Source organism: Halichoerus grypus, chromosome 10 (assembly GCF_964656455.1).
Source record: "Halichoerus grypus chromosome 10, mHalGry1.hap1.1, whole genome shotgun sequence".
In the NCBI taxonomy this organism is placed as follows: domain Eukaryota; kingdom Metazoa; phylum Chordata; class Mammalia; order Carnivora; family Phocidae; genus Halichoerus; species Halichoerus grypus.
Window position 1 is genome coordinate 32652545 of NC_135721.1, and position 15957 is coordinate 32668501.

Genomic DNA, 15957 nt, shown 5'->3' on the forward strand with positions numbered 1-15957 from the left:
ATAAAATACTGAAGTTCAACCTCTGATCGTTAACGTTGGGATGAGAACTTCTTTTAATGATCATTCACTACACACCACTGATTTGAGAATTCAAATGAAATAGATTGCCACTGTCTATCATCTCTTATCATTGTCTCTTTGGAATGTTTTCTGTTTTAGTTCTTTAAACATATCAACACACATCAGAGCTCCCCCCCATGTGCAAGCCATTGTGTAGTTTCATTTTTCTTTTACAACATAACATGCTCACTGTCTTAGTAGTTTGTTCATCTTTGAAATAGGCTGACAAGGATCACTGGGAGATGAACAAGACAAACTCGAGACAATTCTGTTACAGTAACAGTCACATATAGTTTAGTACTTGAATAAATTCAGGATGTGGTCTGCGACAACCACAGTCATAAAGTGTGGTAATGTGCAAGCCATATTAGCAAAGCTTTAGAGCCAGAAGAGAAGTACTCAAGTTTAATTGTGCCAGTTACTAACTTCTGGGTTTTGGAGACATCCTTCAACTTCTTTCCACTTTTAATTTAACAGTGAAATGAACATGTGGACACTTTATGGAGCTATTAAGGATTGAATGAGGAATAGCTGTAGGTACTTTGCAAACCACAAAGCGTAATAATGGTATCATGTAAGTTGGTGGTCCACTACCCAGACAAAAGTGGATGACGTATAAGAACATTTAAGGACATTTAAGGACATAAAATAGACTGATGTCAAACTTAGCAAGTGACTGGCCTTCAGCCTTGGCAACATATATAGTCCCGCGGGTGACTGCGTAAATGTTTGTGATAAAGCAACATTTGGTGATTTAATGATTGTGTCCTTGTTGCTATTTTCTCTTTGTTTATTAAAAAAATAAATGTATAATTTACATGTCATACAATCATTAATTTTAGTTTCAGTTCTGTGAGTTTTGAGAACTGTGTACACCTCTGTACCACCACCCAAAACAAGGGTTAGAACATTCCCATCGCTCCTGAATGTTCCTTTCTGTACTATAGTCAATATACCCAGGTTAGCAGAGGCAATCATTTCTAATTTCTATCACCATAAATTTGGTTTTTTCCTGTCTTTTGGGTTTTATAGTGCTCTTGTCTCTGGCCTCTTTTGTTCAGTAAAATGTTGGAGAGTCACCTGTGTTTGAGGCTATCAGTAATTTGTATGGTCCTTATATTGCTGAGTAGTACTCCATTACACACGTCAAAAATTTTACCTCCTTTTTTTTTTTTTTTCTGTTGAAGGACACTTTTGTCCAGCTTGTGGCTAAATGAATGAGTTTTGCTATAAACATTCTTGAACAAGTCTTTTTGTGAACATTTCTCTTGAGAATGGGACCTCTCTTAGGAGTGCTGCTTCCCTGAGGGTATTATTTCTTTGGGAGGGGAAATGCTGAATCATAGAATAGATGCTGGTATGAGTGTAAAATGGTATGTCTACACTGGAAAATTATCAGTATTTTATAAAAGTAAATATATATCTAACCTATCTAACCTCTACTGCATATGTGCTAGATTTTAAGGAAAATTTCCAAATTGTTCTTTAAAATGTTTATACAAATTTTATACTCTTACCAGCAATGCATGATAATTCCAGTCACTCTATATCCTAACCAACTGTGCTTGCGTTGGCCATTCACTCATCTTCAACTGGCATTGTCACTTGTTTTTTTGTAATTTTTAATTTTTTCCATGTTAGTTGCATGTACTACTATTTCATTCTTTTTAACTGTTGAGTGGTATTTTATTGTGCAAATAACTGAATTTGTTTATCCATTTCTCTTGTTGATAGACATCTGGCTTGTTTCCAGATTTTGTCTGTTGTGGATAAAGCTGTTACAGACACTAGCAGGGACATTTTCTAATAGACTAATATTTTCATTTCTCTCTAAGAGGTGGATTTCAATGAATAGTTTAGATCAGGGATCAGCAAACTACCATCTGTGGGCCAGATCTGGCCTACTACCTGTCTTTGTAACGAAAATGTTACTAACACCCAGTCATACTCATTTGTTTATATATTGTCTGTGGCTGCCTGTGAGCTGCAATGGCCAAATTGAGAAGCTGTAGTAGAAACCACATGAACTGCAAAACAATTTCTGGCCAGTTACAGAAAAAGTTTGCCAACCCTTGGTTTAGATGTACATCTATCTTTATTAAAAAAAACTGCCATAATTCACCAAAGCAGTTACATACTTTTAAATTCACACCAGTATTGTATGACACTTTCAGCAGTTCCACATCTTTGCCATTCTTGACATTGTTACTCTTTTTATTTTACACATTCTGATTTATTGAAATGACCATACATTGTGGGTTTTAATTTGTATTATCTTGATGACCAAAAATGTTGATTGCTTTTTCATGAGTTTATTGATCATCCACATATGTTCTTTTGTGAACTGTGTTGAAGTTGTTTGCCAGTTGTGAAATTACATTGTCTATCCTTTTATTGTTTGTTTGTAGGAGTTGCTTCTGTACTCAAGACATAAGTCTTTTTTAAAGATACATGTATTTCAATTTTATGCCAGTTTATGACTTTGTCATTCTCTTAATGGTATCTTTTGATGAACAGGAAATTTATATTTATATGAGGTCTTATTTGTCACTTCTCATTTGTGGTTAAGTGCTTGTCATGTCTTAGCTGAGAAATCTCTGCCTATTCCAAGGTAACAAAAATATTCTGCTAAATTTTTTTATAAATTTAGGCGTATGCTCCACCTCACATTAATCGTTGTGCCTGGAATGGGGTAAGGGGCAAAAATTCGGTTTCTTTCCATGTGGATACCTAGATGTTAAGGCACTGTTTATTTCCCCATTTAACTGATTTGGAACCTTGGCCAAAAATCACTTAATCATATATGTTTGAGTTTACTCCTAGATTCTGTACTCCACTTATCTATTTGTCGATCCTTACATAAATACCATACTGTCTTCATCACTGCAGCTTTATATGATATTAAAATCAGTTAGTGTAAACCCTCCAAATTTTTTCATCTTTTAAAAATAGCATGTTAGTTTTTTAAGTCTTTGCATTTCTGTACACATTTTAGAATAAAGGTGCCAATATCTTTAGAAGAACATCTAGGGTTTTGACTGAGATTGTATTGGATCCATACATCGACTAGGGGATAATGGAAATGTTAACACTGAGATTTTCACTTAACACTTAACATTTCTAAACACTGAGTCATAATAATCCATGTATAATCCACAAGTCATATATTTAGGTCTATTTTAATTTGTCTCAGCATTTTTCTATTTTTTCTATTTCTATTTTTCTATTATAGAGATTTTGCATATATTTCGTATTTTAAATCTAGGCATTTTAGGCTTTAGATTTAAAATATTCATTTCCAATCATCTACTTCTAATATACAGATATGTAGTTTTATACATAATTATTTACCACTAGTATACAGACCTATAATTAGTTTTATTAGCCTGACTGGGTTTCCAGTATTAACCTATGTTATAAACACAAAGAAGTAAAGTAGGCAACATCACACAGTCAAGGTTTCTCTCCTTCTTCTTTTCTCTCCCCTTCTCTCTCTCTCTTTTTTTTCAGGCTCCTTTGGGTTCCCAAATGGACAAAGAAGAAAAGAGAGATAGCTAAGGAGTCCATTTGTGGAGTTTTCCAGCAGGATATATAAAGACATTTTTCAGCAAGGGCTGCTAGTAAGACTTCCAAGTCATCATCAAATATAAGTCATTGCCAGACAGACTTCAGAGTCTATAATAGAGGCTGGAACTAAGGTTGGTTGAGTCACCCCCTGTTGACCCAAGTTAAAAAATAACCAGACTATGTCATACACCGGCCACATATATCACAAAATCCACACAGTCACACAAGGGACAGTGTCCATTGACCAAAGGAGCAGAGGACACCCTGCATGAGCCCCTGAATCCCTATTCTCTGCCTTATAGACAGATGAGCCAAACCCTGACCCCTTCTCCCTATACACTCTGACCCCATTTTAGGGAAAGAAGAAGAGGGAAGGGAAACGTCCCTGAGACACTGAAAAATGGTACCAAAGAAAGAATATAATTGAACTGAGATTAGATCATTTATAGATTTCTCTCCCTCAAATGTATATATTCTCTGTACATATGAGTTACAGTGTAAGCTTTAAAAATCAATATATATGTATATATTTCATGAAATATAAAAATATATATAGTACATAAATATCTGCATATATTTTTATGATGGATATATCATAGTTTATGATATAACTAATACTTCTTAAGTGTTTAATATATGCTATTTGTAGTACCAAACAGTCAGTATAACATGAAGTAAGTATATGACATATGACGTAAGTGCTTTATATGTGTTACTTCATTGAATTACCTATGAATTCTTATAGGTTACATACTATCATGACCTTCTTTTAGAGATTAAAAAAAAAAACAAAGTCAGAGGAAGTGGATAGGCAGGGTGGTACACATCAGTCAAGGTCCTTGATACATACTCTCACGCACTCACAGAGTGAAGTAATTACCACCTCACAAAGAAATCAGCTATAGTGCAGTAAAAACTGTGATATTTGGAAAAAAGGAGTAGGACTCGTTTTAAATTCTAGCTCGGGTACTTCCTAGCTGAATGGTTTTCGTCAATTCATTTTGCCCTTCTGATCTTTAATAAAATGAACCACCCATGGACATACTGAAAATTCGAAGAGATAATGTATACAAAAGTACACGGTAGGCAGATAGCCAATAAATCTGAGTAGGATATTAGTGATGAAATAGAACATACAGTGTTGGACTCCTATTTGTACCACAAACTTATTTAAAATATTCTAGATGTTTGTTAAATATGCTTCATACTTCCCTGGTACCAGTTCTGAAGTAATAACTACATAAAGGCAAATCATTATGGAAATTTCAAATGCATTTATTGACTAAGATTTAATAAGTCTATTTCTGTTTCACACTTAATCCCTTTTAGTGAAAAACAATCATTTTTGCTTTACGATGAAGTATTTTGAAAACAACTAAAAGAATGGCTTGCCTTGTTTGCTTATATAACACATTATTACATGGCCTTATATGTGTAATATATCGTTTATCCATATGCTTTTGGTACATTGTAACTGATTTGTGAAATGAAAATAATTACTTACATTTCCCTCTCAGGATAAAGTCATACATAATAACTCCTACAATGAATATAAACCCTTGACTATAGTAAAGGATTGGCATAAGTCTCTGGAAACTTTATAAGCTCAACTTCTTGGGGAGGTTTCTGTTTCAAATCTGCATTTCCCTAACAATACTGAACAGGATAAGATCTCTCATTTCTAGTAGGGGCATTGTTTTTGGCCGTTCAACATTTCTAAAGCAATTGTAACTTAAATTCTCCCAGCTCTGTCAGTCTTCTATTTAAGCTAAATTACAAGGTGCTCTCCATACCTGTAAAACAGTGATTTCCAAAAGCTCTTTTTAAAGTGAATCAGATGCCATGGAAAGAATTAATGTACCTGAAAAGAGAGATAGAAAGAAAACATTCATTATAAATTTTAAAAGAGGGAAAAAAGCTGGCGACCTGTCACTAACTTCCTTATAGGGCTGACTCTCATCCTCTCATTCTGAATATATCTTTCTTTACCCTCTTTTGTTCAGAGCTTTCCTACTCAGTGGGTTTTTAAGACACCACCACTCATGTGATGGAACCCAGGGTACAAAAAATTAACAACAGTTACCTCAAATAATCTTACATGAAGGTTGACAACTATTTAATTTCTGTGGGTAAAAAAGCACTTCCTTTTTTCAAACACTGTAGAGCTGAACTCCTCCTGAGAGTTCAAATGTGAAACCTTTTTAATCAAACTCTCCTCACCCGTGTTTAGAAGATAAAACAGCAGTATTAATTATAAAATATATTGAGGTGATTATAATGATAATGCACACTCTCTTCTCTTCCCAGCTGGGAATCACCTAATGTATTCCCACACTGACCTCAAACAGAAATGCAGAAATTCCCCCTCTCCTCCCAGAGGGGTCCAAAAGTGAATTTAAGTCCAAGGTGGGGGATTCAGTGAGTCATCCTCATTGGGTAGCCAAATCATGTGGCACCCAAAGGCTGAAGACACACACGGGGTATTTCTTCCATCTGCATGAAGACCAACCAGACAACTTACAGTCTGATCTCAGGCCAGCCTGTGTCCCCTCAATTGTGATTGGATAACAAAGGCAAAGGCAATTCTCACACCACTGCGCTAAGGCATTTTGTCTCAGAAGAAGGGCTTAGATGGCTTCTCCGATCCAGCACCATTCCTTGGAAATTTCCATGGATCTAGCAGTCTTTCCATACATCCATTCACCCACTGTCTGGATAGCGGGACCCACTGTAGAACCTCTCTCAGGATGTGGCCGAGGAATATAAACCCCTGGTACCAGGGCACCACCGCTTTCTCCTCGTTTCCACTCCCTTCTGGGTGTTCAGCTGTCAGTTCTCATAACTAAAAGAATCCGTGCCTCCCCTTCCCCTTCAGACAATTCAGCTTCAGTGGCTACATGAGCACCAAAACAAAAAGTTTAAGACTTCAAATCAACCCCAACACTGATGGCCAATGGTTCCTTTGCAACCCAGAAACAGAAAAATGGCCATTAATTCTCTTGAGGAAAGACAGATTTATTCACGAATAACACCTGTCTAACTCCCTAGGGATGGGATTGAGAGTGCCTATTATCTTGGCAGAGGGCACGGGGGTCATCTACGGTGGTAAAAAAACAAGATGCAATTTATCAACAGGTTATCTAGCTACATCTAATTAACGGGCCACCCCAATTTCTAACCAGATCTAATATTTGCTGAGCACTAATGGCTATATAGACATTTAATGTTAAAACACAACCATGGGGTTTGTAACTTGTTATAACTGAGGAGACTGAGGCTTACGAGGTCACGTGTCCGAAGTCACACAATTAATAAAAACACAGCCAGAATTCAAACTTCAGTTATTCTAATTTGAAAACCGCTATGAAACCATTCCACTCCACTACTTCTAAATTTGTCCAGGTTTCTGAAAGTTGGCTACTTCCTAACATAACGATCTCGTGAATCAGCCCATCACTGTTGCCTCACTGGTTGACATAAGCTTATGTACACACAGAATACACCAGATTTGCCAATATTTACTTTTAAGAAAAAAAAGAATCCTCCCCTTATGAGGCAGACCTATCATTATTAAACGTCAAAAGAAAAAATTGCATGGTTATGATTATTAATACAATAGATTAACTTTTGTCTTCAAATGTGTGTTTCTGAGCTGGAGAGGTATATTAGCTCAGAAAGCCTCCTCTGCAAGCATGTATCCTTGATCATCAATCTGCATTTAACTTTGAAGCTATTGTTAAAAGAGGTCTGGAGTGCTCAATTTCTGATTCATTTTAGGAGAACAGCTGGAGTCAAGAACTTGTGGCTGTTTTTTTTCTTCCGGAATTACTTCTGTAATTAGTGCTGTATTCTGTGGGCTGTGGAACACGTCTTTTTACTCAGAATTATAGGAGAATTGTCACAAGGTCACCATGACACTAATTTAAGGAGTAATTACTAACTTCATTCTCTTCTTTTGTCGGTACTCCCTAAGAAAATGTGTTCAAACGAAGTAATGTGATTGGTTTTACCAGAATCAGTACTGTTTCTCAGCCATATTTTGTGCTCAGATTGTATACACTGAATTCTTTTAAATTTCACACTTAGGCAACAGTCAGAAGAAAAGGAAATATGGAATATTTAATTGATGAGGCCCAGTTCCCCATCCTAGTGCTCAGAAACAATTAAGATATTGTAACTACACAGAAGTCCTATCTATAATAAGGCCATGTATTCAAATTTGAAAAGAACTGACTGATGTGAAAAAATATTTGGCTGTCTTGTTGCCACTGTAAATCTCTCACTGAGTCGAACTGAACATTATGAAATTGTGCCACTCAAATTTACTTTTACACTTTGGAGTGTGAACAGTCCCCTCAAGCCTCAGTGCTTCTCCCCCACTTAAATAAAAACATGCACGGTTCAGAAAAACTGAGTATTTCTGCTCTAATACTCTATATGCACTTCTGAAAAACCTCAGTTTGGAAAAGTTAGAGTTTATGGAGAAATATAGGATTGAGGAAGACTACTCAAAACCTATGGAACTTTGTAACTGGAACATTAACAAAAATTACAATAATCTTAATTAAAGTACTAGAACTATGCAGTTTTTTTATATCTCAATTCAGACTTTTCTTTAAGACAACACAAAGTAAAAAAAAAACTGCATGTGACTTGCATATCAGTCTTTAAAAACATAAGACTAACATTTGAAGGAAAAGACAAATGGAAACTAAGTTTACTGATTTGGAATATTTAATAAAGTAATAAAAATCTGATGAGACTATTTTGATTCTGAGGTTCTGATTCTGTTAAAAATGAAACTGGAAATTAATTAGGGAACTGTGAAAAAATGTTTTCCCATTAAGAGAAAATAAGAACAATCTGAGGAAATTTTATAATCTAATAAATTTATATACATGATGGGAAATACAATCTTAAACATGCATCAATTTTTCCCAAGCAATTCAAAAATACGTGTGCAATTGTGTATAATATTAATGCCATATTACATACTTCCTACTCTCCAAAATCTTACAACTTAATCTTCTAATATCTCAAATAATTTTAGATAACACAAATAATTTTAACTTTAACACAAGTTTTAGAGTTATAGACAAGATTAAAATGATCAGATAAGTGGATTTTTGTTTCTGTTAAGTTAGGGACGAAGAATGAGAACCAAGAGCACCTAAAGGTAATTCGTGGACCATCTTTCTGCTGCTGAGAAGGACCAGAGAAAGCTTTTTTTCAAACTGTGTGAAACCACATATAAATCCTAGCATTGAATATAGTGCCCTGTGATTTGCTGATGTTGCACTAAATGCTTGTTCTGTTGACTGAATTTAACAACCTGTAAATAATTGATTCATGCCTTTAATAGAATTTCCTCTTGATGTACTAGGTGGGTTGCATACATTTATGAATTTAAAATCAACCCTTGGATAACAAATTATATTAAAAAAATACTACAGAACTATAGAGGGGGTGCCTGGGTGGTTCAGTCGTTAAGCATCTGCCTTCAGCTCAGGTCATCATCTCCAGGTCCTGGGATTGAGCCCCGCATCGGGCTCCCTGCTCCGCGGGAAGCCTGCTTCTCCCTCTCCCACTCCCCCTGCTTGTGTTCCCTTTCTCGCTGTGTCTCTGTCAAATAAATAAATAAAATCTTAAAAAAAAATGTAAGTAATGGTTTAAAAAAAAAAACTACAGAGTTAAAACAGACCAAAGTTTTAGTTTTTAGTTTTTTGTTTTTTTATTTATATACTAATTTTAATTTCATTTTACTTGAAGTCTTTGTATGGAGTCATGTGCTAATAAATTCCCATTCTTCTCCAGCCAGTTGGTTCCCCTAGTTATAACCACTGACTAGAGATTGGCCCAGTAAATTTATTTTGCATTCTACAAGACGCACCTATGTAATCACACACAGTGATGATGGAGGAAATGAGCCCTATTATTTGACCAAAGAAACTAGAAGTACATAATCTAAACCTTGTTCAATTGCTTATATAGCAGATGATTTTTAAAAAGTAGTTGTCAGGGCACCTGGGTGGCTCAGTCAGTTAAGGGCCTGCCTTCGCCTCAGGTCATGATCCTGGAATCCCAGGATTGAGTCCTGTGTGGGGCTCCCTGCTCAGAGGGGAACTTGCTTCTCCCTCTCCCTCTGTGGCTACCCCTGCTTGTGTGCTCTCTCTCTCTGACCCATAAATAAATAAAATCTTTTTTAAAATATAAATAAATAAATAAAAAGTAATTGTTCTATTGATAGTAATCATTTACATCTACGCCACATAAATCAAATGCATTTCTATCATTCATGGTGTTGGAAGCTGTAAATCCTAGACCACTTAACAAAAAACAAGTTTGAAACACTTTACCCTACTTTCCTGAAACTAATCACAGGATTATATTGAGCTTATAAAGACTGGCTATGAATGCACCTAGAACATTCTAGGACTATCTCCAATATAGAAGTTTGTGATTTCACCACCACTGCAATCAACTGCTTTACAGTAGCACTATGTGCAAAGAGATCAGTTATTTTATTTCACTTATTTATTTTGTTAAAGATTTTATTTATTTGATACAGAGAGAGAGGGAGAGAGCAAGCACAAGCAGGGAGAGTGGCAGGCAGGGGAGAAGCAGGCTCCCCGCTGAGCAAGGAGCAGATGTGGGGCTCGATCCCAGGACCCTGGGATCACGACCTGAGCCGAAGGCAGATGCTTAACCGACCGAGCCACCCAGGAGCCCCAGAAATCAGTTATTTTAAAAACAACAACAACAACCACAACAAAATTCCTCTAAACTCCTTCATTAAAAAAAGCTTTCATCCTGAAATGGAAAAAAGTGAGTCAGTCACTAATACCATAGCACAGTATTAGTAAAGAACTGAGTAGCAAAACAGACACTCAAGCAATACAGAACTTCACCAAATGCCCAAAGTATGCAGCATTACTTTTAGTTTCAAATGATCTTGAATGTGAGTTTTCAAGTAAAATTTTTAAATTACAGCATTGTTCTCTAACAAGCAACATTTTAATTCAAAAAAAGTTTACAGGTGAGGAAGATTTTACTTACTTTATTTCTTAAAGTAGGGGACCTTTGTACCTTTTCTAATGCTAGACATAATATATATTTCTTTATTCCCTTCAGAAAATTTTGTCAACAATTTTAGAACACGCCTTCTCTTATATAGCTTTTCTGAATGCTGTGAACAAAAGAGCCAATATAGCAACAGTAGTAAAGATGACATTTTAAAGTAGAAAACTCCAAAGCTTTAAAATTCAGATTCAAAGAACTTTTATATAACTATTTCCAAACCTTTATCCAACCTTATTTTTCTGAACATGCTGCTACCCTTAATTGTACTTCAAAACAGTACCTTTTAAGAGGAGCAATGTCATTTTTGAGGGACCAAAAGAGGTTGAACAAGGTTTATATGTTTAAAATTAGGTGAGTGCACTATGGATTTCTTACTCTTAAAATAACATTGCTTATTATTTTAGCCAATACTTTCACAATATTTGCAGAGCAGTTTAAACATTTCAGGACACATGTACAAATCTCTGATGTGATCATGGAAATGACGTTATATCTAATTAAATGAAGGAAATTAGAATGAAATGTAATGATTTTTCTCAAATACTTCTGCAAATTAGAAGGTCTTGCATTCAAGATATCCTGTCTTCCTCTCAATACTTATGTTTTTCTGTATTCTTTTTGTAACCAAAAGTATTTTTGAGGTCTTTCAGCTCCCCATACTACTTTTTTTAACGGAAGATTCTGCCGTATAATTAGGACAAAAAAGCTAACGTAGCTTCCTCGTGAGACTTTCCACTCAGAAAATGAATTATAGAAATGCTCTCTAGAACTGTGAATGACCAAAAAATGATGTTTATACTCAAGACAACAGTTTAATCTTCATTGTTAGAAAACATAGGCAAAGTGATCCCAGTTCAGAGATTATTCCATTATCCAGGGACTAGATTGTTTTCCACCTTGACAGGTCTTAAAAGGGCTTTTTAATAATATAGAATGTCCACATTGCTAGAGACATCATATAAATATAGAAAAATTTACACTTGTCTAAACAGCCAAATAAAGATGGATAAATGAGGAGGTAGCCTGTGAATCTTAATAATATTTTGGTAGGAAAGACAGGTAGTATTCAAACAAATGGCTAAAAACTGCTCCTTAATGTGTGAACCACTGCCACAGTTCCTTAAGGACTTTCTCTTACTTTTCTCTATTCTGCATGGCATACCTAGAGTAATGTCCATAAGTGCCACATGGGTTGAGTATTCCTTTCTTTCTAAAGAGTCAATAGAGGAGAGACAGCAAAGGAAAGGGACAGTATATGGGCTCATGTTTAAGGCAAAAATTCCCCAAACTGACTATTTATTTGCTAACTGATCTTGGGAAAATTATTTAATTAATTTTCCTTGTCTTACCGGAAATTTCCTGAATATGTCTTGTCTTCTACTAGCCCAATCTTTTGCTGGTACATTCCTCTTTCTGAAATGCCCTCCTTTATTTCTACTCACTCAAAGCCACCCAGTCTTTAAGACTCGACTCAAATATCTCCTTCCCAGGATCAACTAAGATAAAAGGTATTTTTTCCTATTCTGGTCTTCAATACCTTTAAGCTTGTTCCTGCCATATAATCTTTTTTTTTTTTTTCTTTTCTTTTTTTATTGTTATGTTAATCCCCATACATTACATCATTAGTTTTAGATATAGTGTTCCATGATTCATTGTTTGTGCATATCACCCAGTGCTCCATGCAGAACGTGCCCTCCTCAATACCCATCACCAGGCTAACCCATCCTCCCACCCCCCTCCCCTCTAGAACCCTCAGTTTGTTTTTCAGAGTCCATCGTCTCTCATGGTTCTTCTCCCCCTCCGACTTCCCCCCCTTCCTTCTTCCCCTCCTGCTACATTCTTCTTCTTCTTTTTTTTTTTCTTAACATATATTGCATTATTTGTTTCAGAGGTACAGATCTGAGATTCAACAGTCTTGCACAATTCACAGCGCTTACCAGAACACATACCCTCCCCAGTGTCCATCACCCAGTCACCCCATCCCTCCCACCCCACCCCCCACTCCAGCAACCCTCAGTTTGTTTCCTGAGATTAAGAATTCCTCATATCAGTGAGGTCATATGATACATGTCTTTCTCTGTTTGACTTATTTCGCTCAGCATAATACCCTCCAGTTCCATCCACGTCGTTGCAAATGGCAAGATCTTATTCCTTTTGAAGGCTGCATAATATTCCATTGTATATATATACCACGTCTTCTTTATCCATTCATCTGTTGATGGACATCTTGGCTCTTTCCACAGTTTGGCTATTGTGGACATTGCTGCTATAAACATCGGGGTGCACGTAGCCTTTCAGGTCCCTACTTTTGTATCTTTGGGGTAAATACCCAGTAGTGCAATTGCTGGATCATATGGTAGCTCTATTTTCAACTTTTTGAGGAACCTCCATACTGTTTTCCAGAGTGGCTGCACCAGCTTGCATTCCCACCAACAGTGTAGGAGGGTTCCCCTTTCTCCGCATCCCCGCCAACATCTGTCATTTCCTGACTTGTTAATTTTAGCCATTCTGACTGGTGTGAGGTGGTATCTCATTGAGGTTTTGATTTGGATTTCCCTGATGCCGAGCGATATTGAACACTTTTTCATGTGTCTGTTGGCCATTTGGATGTCTTCTTTGGAAAAATGTCTGTTCATGTCTTCTGCCCATTTCTTGATTGGATTCTTTGTTCTTTTGGTGTTGAGTTTGATGAGTTCTTTATAGATTTTGGATACTAGCCCTTTATCTGATATGTCATTTGCAAATATCTTCTCCCATTCTGTCAGTTGTCTTTTGGTTTTGTTGACTGTTTCCTTTGCTTTGCAAAAGCTTTTTATCTTGATGAAGTCCCAATAGTTCATTTTTGCCCTCGCTTCCCTTGCCTTTGGCGATGTTTCTAGGAAGAAGTTGCTGCGGCTGAGGTCGAAGAGGTTGCTGCCTGTGTTCTCCTTTAGGATTTTGATGGACTCCTGTCTCACATTGAGGTCTTTCAACCATTTGGAGTCTATTTTTGTGTGTGGTGTAAGGAAATGGTCCAGTTTCATTCTTCTGCATGTGGCTGTCCAATTTTCCCAACACCATTTGTTGAAGAGACTGTCTTTTTTCCATTGGACATTCTTTCCTGCTTTGTCAAAGATTAGTTGACCATATAGTTGAGGGTCCATTTCTGGGCTCTCTATTCTGTTCCATTGATCTATGTGTCTGTTTTTGTGCCAGTACCATACTGTCTTGATGATGACAGCTTTGTAGTAGAGCTGGAAGTCTGGAATTGTGATGCCGCCAGCTTTGCTTTTCTTTTTCAACATTCCTCTGGCTATGCGGGGTCTTTTCTGGTTCCATACAAATTTTAGGATTATTTGTTCCATTTCTTTGAAGAAAGTGGATGGTATTTTGATGGGGATTGCATTGAATGTGTAGATTGCTCTAGGTAGGATTGACATCTTCACAATATTGGTTCTTCCAATCCATGAGCATGGAACGTTTTTCCATTTCTTTGTGTCTTCCTCAATTTCTTTCATGAGTATTTTATAGTTTTCTGAGTACAGATCCTTTGCCTCTTTGGTTAGATTTATTCCTAGGTATCTTATGGTTTTGGGTGCAATTGTAAATGGGATCGACTCCTTCATTTCTCTTTCTTCTGACTTGTTATTGGTGTATAGGAATGCCACTGACTTCTGTGCATTGATTTTATATCCTGCCACTTGACTGAATTCCTGTATGAGTTCTAGCAGTTTTGGGGTGGAGTCTTTGGGATTTTCCACATAAAGTATCATATCATCTGCAAAGAGTGAGAGTTTGACTTCTTCTTTGCCAATTTGGATGCCTTTGATTTCTTTTTGTTGTCTGATTGCTGTGGCTAGGACTTCCAATACTATGTTGAATAGCAGTGGTGATAGTGGACATCCCTGCCGCGTTCCTGACCTTAGGGGGAAAGCTCTCAGTTTTTCCCCATTGAGAATGATATTCGCTGTGGGTTTTTCATAGATGGCTTTTATGATATTGAGGTATGTACCCTCTATCCCTATACTCTGAAGAGTTTTGATCAAGAAAGGATGCTGTACTTTGTCAAATGCTTTTTCTGCATCTATTGAGAGGATCATATGATTCTTGTTCTTTCTTTTGTTAATGTATTGTATCACGTTGATTGATTTGCGGATGTTGAACCAACCTTGCAGCCCAGGGATAAATCCGACTTGGTCATGGTGAATAATCCTTTTAATGTACTGTTGGATCCTATTGGCTAGTATTTTGGTGAGAATTTTTGCATCCATGTTCATCAGGGATATTGGTCTGTAATTCTCCTTTTTGGTGGGGTCTTTGTCTGGTTTTGGGATCAAGGTAATGCTGGCCTCATAAAATGAGTTTGGAAGTTTTCCTTCCATTTCTATTTTTTGGAACAGTTTGAGAAGGATAGGTATTAATTCTTCTTGAAATGTTTGGTAGAATTCCCCTGGGAAGCCATCTGGCCCTGGGCTTTTGTGTTTTGGGAGATTTTTGATGACTGCTTCTATTTCCTTAGTGGTTATAGGTCTGTTCAGGTGTTCTATTTCTTCCTGGTTCAGTTTTGGTAGTTGATACCTCTCTAGGAATGCATCCATTACTTCCAGGTTATCTAATTTGCTGGCATAGAGTTGCTCATAATATGTTCTTATAATTGTTTGTATTTCTTTGGTGTTGGTTGTGATTTCTCCTCTTTCATTCATGATTTTGTTGATTTGGGTCATTTCTCTTTTCTTTTTGATAAGTCTGGCCAGGGGCTTATCAATCTTGTTAATTCTTTCAAAGAACCAGCTCCTAGTTTCGTTGATCTGTTCTACTGTTCTTTTGGTTTCTATTTCATTGATTTCTGCTCTGATCTTTATTATTTCTCTTCTCCTGCTGGGTTTAGGCTTTATTTGCTGTTCTTTCTCCAGCTCCTTTAGGTGTAGGGTTAGGTTGTGTACTTGAGACCTTTCTTGTTTCTTGAGAAAGGCTTGTATTGCTATATACTTTCCTCTTAGGACTGCCTTTGCTGTATCCCAAAGATTTTGAATAGTTGTGTTTTCATTTTCATTGGTTTCCATGAATTTTTTTAATTCTTCTTTAATTTCCTGGTTGACCCATTCATTCTTCAGTAGGATGCTCTTTAGCCTCCATGTATTTGAGTTCTTTCCGACTTTCCTCTTGTGATTGAGTTCTAGTTTCAAAGCATTGTGGTCTGAAAATATGCAGGGGATGATCCCAATCTTCTGGTACCGGTTGAGACCTGATTTATGACCTAGGATGTGATCT

The 15957-nt window shown here is 36.6% G+C and overlaps 1 long non-coding RNA gene across 1 annotated transcript in view; it reads right to left on the minus strand.

The window, feature by feature from the left end:
- Positions 1 to 5417: 5417 nt before the first annotated feature.
- LOC144379342 (uncharacterized) overlaps positions 5418 to 15957 on the minus strand; it is a 447655-nt gene continuing 437115 nt past the window's right edge. Inside the window, exon 3 of the long non-coding RNA XR_013442166.1 lies at positions 5418 to 5488. This is a non-coding gene — a long non-coding RNA (uncharacterized LOC144379342). The remainder of the gene's footprint in view (positions 5489 to 15957) is intronic.